Genomic DNA, 7,178 nt, shown 5'->3' with positions numbered 1-7,178 from the left:
TGGGTGCCTAATGCTTTGAAGGAAGGTGAAGATAGGAATTCCATTTTGCTGGGAAGGAGATGCTGGATTGGAGCCCTCTGGGTTGTATCTCTTCCTGAACCTTGTTATTCATCAATAAAGCTATCTTGGTTTCTCCTATATACTGGTGTATCTTTGATGTATGATTGCATTAGTATGTTTAGTTTACTTCTAATCCTGAACTAGTTATGAATATGAATCTATGTCTTGTGTAGTGTTCTTCTCTTGTGATCTTGCAGAAACCCGTTGAAGCTGGGCGAGCGAGAAGGAAAGTAGCCGGGAACTCTCCAAGAGAAGAGAAACTAGATCGAGGGACAAACGGAAGACACCGGTTAGTCCATCCATCTCTCCTCATTCTAATTCATAAAGGAAGAATACTAGAATAGCTGTCTCTGTTTGTTGCTAAGGCACTGTCACACCTTAGGTGGATAGGATCGTCCTGCATAGGCATTTTTCCCCACAACATCCGGGAATGAGACTTTAACTTGGTTTTTGGTCACGGTTTGCATCTTAGTTTAGGGATTTAGGCTGAGCTAATGATAGTCAGTAAATACAAAGTATGGGGGCTGATCTAATGAGGTTACTTGAGCTACCTCTAGGGCACTTGGGATGTTTGCAAGTCAATTGTTCAGTTCATAAACAAACCCAGAGATTAACTGAAGCAGCATTGATCTACTTTGAACTTTCATAACAAATGCAGTTCGAAGGCTAGTTGGCTTAACTTAAAGCTCTGTTTGTAGTTTATGAAGAAAACAAATAGAGACAAGCAATCAAACTATTTGATCCCCAGTGGAGTCACCATTTTGTTATCAGGAAAACTAGTGTCTATTCAGAGCTGCTAGTCCCACTAAGACAAGTAGCTATCTTAGAAAAAAACAAACTAAAGTCACTTGTGTTTTCCTTTACGAGAGATAGATGAGAAAGAAGCAGAGAGTACCAACCTCAGTCTTTCGCTTGGCTCCTTGTTTGTTTCCTTTCCCCTTTGACAGAGTTTCGCTGCTCCTTCCTTACGTGTCCCACTTCAAAGAGCACCTGTAGAGTCAAAGCAACATAATACCATCAAAGCATAGAGATCTATAACCATAAACAATAGAGGATCAGATGTATATTAACCATACAAATGCATATATCAATACAAGATTCAGAGATATACAAGAATATGGAGGAAAACTCAAATAGCTTTATTGATAGAAGTAGTAGAAGAGAGGATTACAACCACTTGGTCTGACCTAGTGCAATCCTCCCAGCACGAAAGCCCTATTCACCTCATACAAAGCAAGATCACCCAACAATGTCTTCAAAGAGAAAACAACAACACTTCCTTGCAAATTACAAAATTATAGCCTTTTGGATCTCTGGGATGAGGGATACATATATAGATATTTGTAGAAGGGTGAGTCAGCTTCTTGGATTTTGATTAGTGTCATCTCTTTAATAGTTCTTGGTTCCACTTGGAGATTTCATGATCTCTTACTCATCCTTGGGTGAATTCATAGAGGCAAGTGTCAAATGAGCAGCTTCTAGAAGATTCTCAGGGTCTCCACCTAGCAAACTGCTTGTGCCATTTGTCTGCTCTTGCTCATCGCACCATACAGAAGGGATTTCCAGTATGCATCACACTTTTTGCATGTGGCAGGTGAGATGCATCGCACCCTTAGCACTGGGCAGTCTGTATGGTCCTGCTTTGACCAGTTCTAAGTAGTTTTTCATGGAGAACTTCTGGGAGATGATGTAATCAGCTGACCTTTCTCCTTTAGGGTATGAAACAACACTTTTAGGGACTTAGAAGCCCTTGGTTTATGGACATATGTGATTGGGGCTGCAGTGCCCAAATATGTCTATAACACCCTGGTGTGGTGTCCATAGTGGGAATGCCACTTTTCTGCAACCTTATGAACATGGTAGGCTACTATTAATGAGACCCCCTATCCTCCATCTCCAAACAAAATTTTTCTATCATTACATATTTTTATGATAAATGGAGGGAGGCTCAATACTCCTTGAGAGCACGGATGGTGGAAAAAGTTGAGCATGTCAATAAAAAAATATACCCATAATATTATTTATTATAGACAAAGAAGTTTGTAACCAGAAGAAGTAGAAATAACATGGTATTCAAGATTATCCATCACTATCAAGTACACCAGAAAACAATGCAGTATCGTAGTATATAAATAACTGTGTCCCTTTTCTTGAAAATAATCTATCATCAAGAGGCAGTCCTATTAAAGTTCATAACTTCAATAGTATTGACTCCCTTCAATAGGATCCATATTTCTTTCCCTCATAAAAGTAGTGTAATTCATGCCATCAAAAGAAAACAAAATGGAGCTGAGATAAGCTAAAAGAAATCACACAAAAGGAAAAGAAGTGTTGTTCAATAGATTGAATAGAAGATAATGCAAAAAGCAAAAGAAGTGTTGTTAATATATTATACAGCAAAATAATCGCAAGAAAAAGTGTTGTTTAAAAGTTTGACCAACAACGCCAAATACACAAAAAGTGTTGTTCAAAAGTTTTAACATCAAAACATGCAAAAAAAGTGTTGTTCAAAAGTTTGAACAGAAAAACACGCAAGAAAAGTGTTGTTCAAAATATTGAATAGTAAAACATGCAAGAAAAGTATTGTTCAAAAGTTTTAACAATAGAGCATGGAAGAAAAGTGTTGTTCAAAAGTTTGAACAATAGTTGTTCAAAAGTTTGAGCAACAAAACATCCAAGAAAATTGTTGTTTAAAAGTTTGAACAAAAGATATTCAAAAGTTTGAACAACGAAACATGCAAGAAAAGTGTTGCTCAAAAGTTTGAACAGCAAAACATGCAAAAAAAGGTGTTTTTCAAAAGTTTGAACATCTGCTATTCAAAAGTTTGAATAGAAAAACACACAAAAAAAGTGTTGTAAAAAAGTTTGAACAACAGTTGTTCAAAATTTTGAACAAAAAACAAGCAAGAAAAGTGTTGTTCAAAAGTTTGAATAGTAGTTGTTAAAAAGTTTGAACGACAGCTGTTCAAAAATTTGAACAACAGTTGTTCAGAAGTTTGAACAACAAAACACACAAGAAAAGTGTTGTTCAAAAGTTTGAATAGCAGCTGCTCAAAAGATTGAACAGTAGAACACACAAGAAAAGTGTTATTCAGAAGATTGAACAGTAGCTGTTCAAAAGTTTGAATAGTAGAACAAGTAAGGAAGAAAAAAAGAAAATTAAATCAGCATTCATATTTACACATTTTACAACGAAGAAATAACTTTTATCATCATGAAGCTGGTGAGGGATTGCCCTCTTTAGCTAAAACTTGCATGGCGGGGTCCTCACATATCTGTTTCTAGGGACATTCTCTGGTAAGTGGTTTTTGGTAGAAGCGTACCCGATACCTATTTTCTTTAAAAGAATAACCAGATCTGTCAATGGTGGCCAACGTAAGGGTGCCATTGTCATGTACTTTCTTTATTTCGTAAGGGCCTAGCCATCTAGTCTGGAGTTTTCCTAGGAAGTCTTGGAACCTGGAATCATATAGAAGTGCCCAGTCGCCCTCATGAAATGTCTTTTTCTTAATAAGGGCATCGTGCCATTTGGCTCTTTGTTGTTGATGAGTGTAGTATGTTGTAGAGCTAATAGTAAAATTTCACCTAACTCATTCATTTGTTGTAACCTGTTAACCTGCGCTTCAGTTAAGTCCAGTCCTACCTCCTGGGTTGTCCTTAGTGTTCGTATTTCAAATTCTATGGGTAAAATGGGTTCCTCACCAGATACTATCTGATATTGAGAGCATCAAGTAGTGTTTCTCCAAATTGTGTGATAAGCCCACAAGGCCTCTAGTAATCGAGCAATCTAGTCTCGTCTATGCGATGAGACTGTCTTTGTTAGAATAGCTTCAATAACTTTGCTGGTGCTCTCCACCTACCCATTCTCCTGCGAGCGATACAGAGAGGTACGTCTGTGTGAAATGTGATGATTTTTCAGTGTAGCAACAATCTTGTGACCTATGAATTGTGGCCCCCAATTAGTAATCACTTCTCTGGGTAAACCATACAGCGCAAAAATTTCTAAAAGAAAGCTAATAATAGTTTGCTCTGTTGCTCCTGGTAACTCTATTGCTTCCACCTACTTAGTTACGTATTCTATTGCAACCAATATATACAATTTTTGGTTGGATGATGGTTTGATCAACCCAACGAAATATAATGCCAAATTCTCAAAAGGTTCTATCACCAACTGTGGATGCAGGGGCATTTCATCAGATTGCCCAAGCTGGCCCATCCTTTGGCAACTATCGCATGCCTGAACAAATTTCTTAGCATTGATAAGGGAAAAGTTCCCCTAGGGTCTTGGGCTGATACCCTAGCAGACTGAAAGCGGTCTATATAGAGAAACACACATTCCACACAACCATTATGCTAATATAAGCAAATTCTATGATAAGGGGCGTACCTGAGGTCCTACGTTTGAGAAGGTCCTTCCAGGGTCTAAACCCTTCTTGGAGTTCATTTTGCTCCTTTGACCTGCAAAAATACGAATTCAAGAAAGTACAGCAGTATATGGACTAAAAATTATAAAGAAACCATCTTCATATTATAAAGAAAGGTAGTTAGTTATGCAGTTGAACAACCATTCACATATGAATTCTAACATGAATATCATAAACATGAAGAAGATTTATATCAGGAACAAAGACATGTGTTTCTTTTATTATAGACAAATAAAGTATAGAAAGGAACAATTTCACCTGAGTCGTCCTTTCACAGGCTCCAAGCGGAACCGTCCTCCGGATTCGTCCAGTCTCAAGCCTTGAACAAACTCCTTCCATGACTTACTCCATGATATCACAAGTAGCAAATGGACATCATCACATAAGGAAACAAGGGTTTCCTGTAAAAATGGGGGAAGTGTGGGAGGCACAAGGATATTCAGACCTAGTCAGGGAAATCTCAGCATAATAACCTTTCTCTCTCCTCTCTCCTCCTTTAGGCCTTCCCATGGAAGCCTTTTTATACTTCTCCCAAAGTAGTTTTATAGTTGGGAATTGGTTGGAAACAGTTGGGCCACATGCACTAACAAGTGATCAGTAGGTAAAACCCGCGATCTCCACCCTAAATTAAGGAGTTTTATATTTGTTTAAGTGTTTTAATACATATACGCGGGTTGGGTATACACCTACCAGAGTATACATGCGTTTAGCTCAGGGAAATGTCACGTATAAGGGATAAAACACTGTTTTTAAAATTTTTGGACTAGGTCTGGAAGGAGGGGTTGCCCTAGGCCATGATTGCAGCATCACAAACCATAAGAGTGAGATTTGGAGCTATAACAAATGCCCCCTAATATATGAGGTCAGAAGGGGTACATGATGGCCAAAATGTATTAAGCAAGTACATGGAAAGGAAATCTGTCAAAAACCGAGAAAGCCTTTACCAGAGTTTAGCCTGCCAAGCCACAAAAGGAGATCAGAAAGAAACAATGTCTGAGGCGGGCATACCCATGCTCAGAAAAAGTAAAGCATGTCCGCATATCAAGTACAAGTGGATCCACTAAGTATACAAGTATGAATGACTAGAAAATACATAATGGATTATATGATCGTGATCGAACAAGTACATGTCTGAATATCACATATAAGAATGTCAATGATGCTGAAGGATGAATCGGATCACTGATATTGAGAACTGACCACAAAAGATACCAACTGAACATGATGGAATAGGATGGTACTACACTGCAAACTTAGGTGCTAGCATATAGAATGTCTCCATGACTGACTACAACATATAAGGTGGAATGGTACCAACTAGCAGCAACAAGAGCAACTTCCAAGTGAACCAATAAATGTTGATACAACCTGAGGTCTTCACCAACCGCCGTGGTACATTTCTACAGCATGGGGAATAAATGTTCTGAAGTTGACCATGTGAGAAATCGTTTGATTACCGGTCATTGATGTATACCATTAACAAATACGAGACTACTCACCGATAATGATAATGAGTGTCAAGGTACCCAGTACAATCTAACAAGTGTGAATAGATGAGCTAGAGTCGAACAGCTATAAGAATCTATCGATCAAGAGACAATGATGGTTTCCCACTGTCGATAGCGAAGGATCTGCCACTAATGACTGCAAACCCCAAGGTACTGCCAAACAGGCTCTAGATATTTGCCCCAGAGCAATGAGTCGAAGTTGATAGGGAAATATCTGCTAAAAGGAAGGCATTAAGGCATCCTTCATCAATCTAGTGCGAGTGTAACCCGTAGGCCAATAATGTGGAAGGAATCGGACGAAAGAGATGTAGTAATCCAACTGAAGTATGTTTCCGGCATACACAAGATGTGGCTAGCGCATGATAGAAACCCTCTGAACCAACCAATAATGTAAGCTGACGCAGAAGTGAGGTATCCACCAATAGGGTCAAATGGAAACCAAGGTACTGCACGAATCCCAATGTGTGATAATGTAAGCTGATGTCGAACACAAGGGAAACCACTAAGTCAAAGACCCATGATACTGATTGATGCTGAGCACAAGGTGACCTATCAATAATCAAAATAGGGCCAGGGTGCAACTCTAGGCCTATCCTAAGAGCAAGATGTCGTCGTCGATAAGGACAAGACCCGCCAGCAAGAAGTCAATGGAGACCTTCTCAAATCGGCACGAGTAAAGGACTGATATGACTGATGTGATGATAGACATGATATTGACAACTAGGGATGGACAACTGAAAAATGAGTCAAGAGACACCGCAGAGAGGGCGACTCAGGCCAACCTTCCTTGAACAAAAGCACGACTCAATGTGACTATATGGCAGGATATGATGACTCTGTATAAGTTCGTCATGCAAGAGGCACGAACAAACCCTCCATATGATTCGAAGAGATAACCAATCGGGGGAGAACTGACTCAATAACAAGGTTAAGGCGTACCTAAGTCAAACTAAATCCCGCCCAAATGGAGGAGACTTTGTTTTGAGTGCTTTGTTTAAGGGTGACACGACTGACTCTAGCTGCCAACAATAAATGGAAATACTGTCTCGTTCCTGCTCTTTTTGGAATATATAATTTTTTTTTCTTTTTCTGTTAAGCTGGAAAAAGAATAAAAGAATGCTATGGTACAGTGGAAAGAACGAGTGTCGGTGAAACAGATGATCTAGTTCCTGGGAATGGAACATTC

This window comes from Pinus tabuliformis, chromosome X (genome assembly GCF_031772625.1).
Source record: "Pinus tabuliformis cultivar Carrire ecotype Pingquan chromosome X, CPIR1, whole genome shotgun sequence".
NCBI lineage: Eukaryota > Viridiplantae > Streptophyta > Pinopsida > Pinales > Pinaceae > Pinus > Pinus tabuliformis.
The sequence above is the reverse complement of the archived record's forward strand: the minus strand, read 5'-3'. Positions refer to the sequence as shown.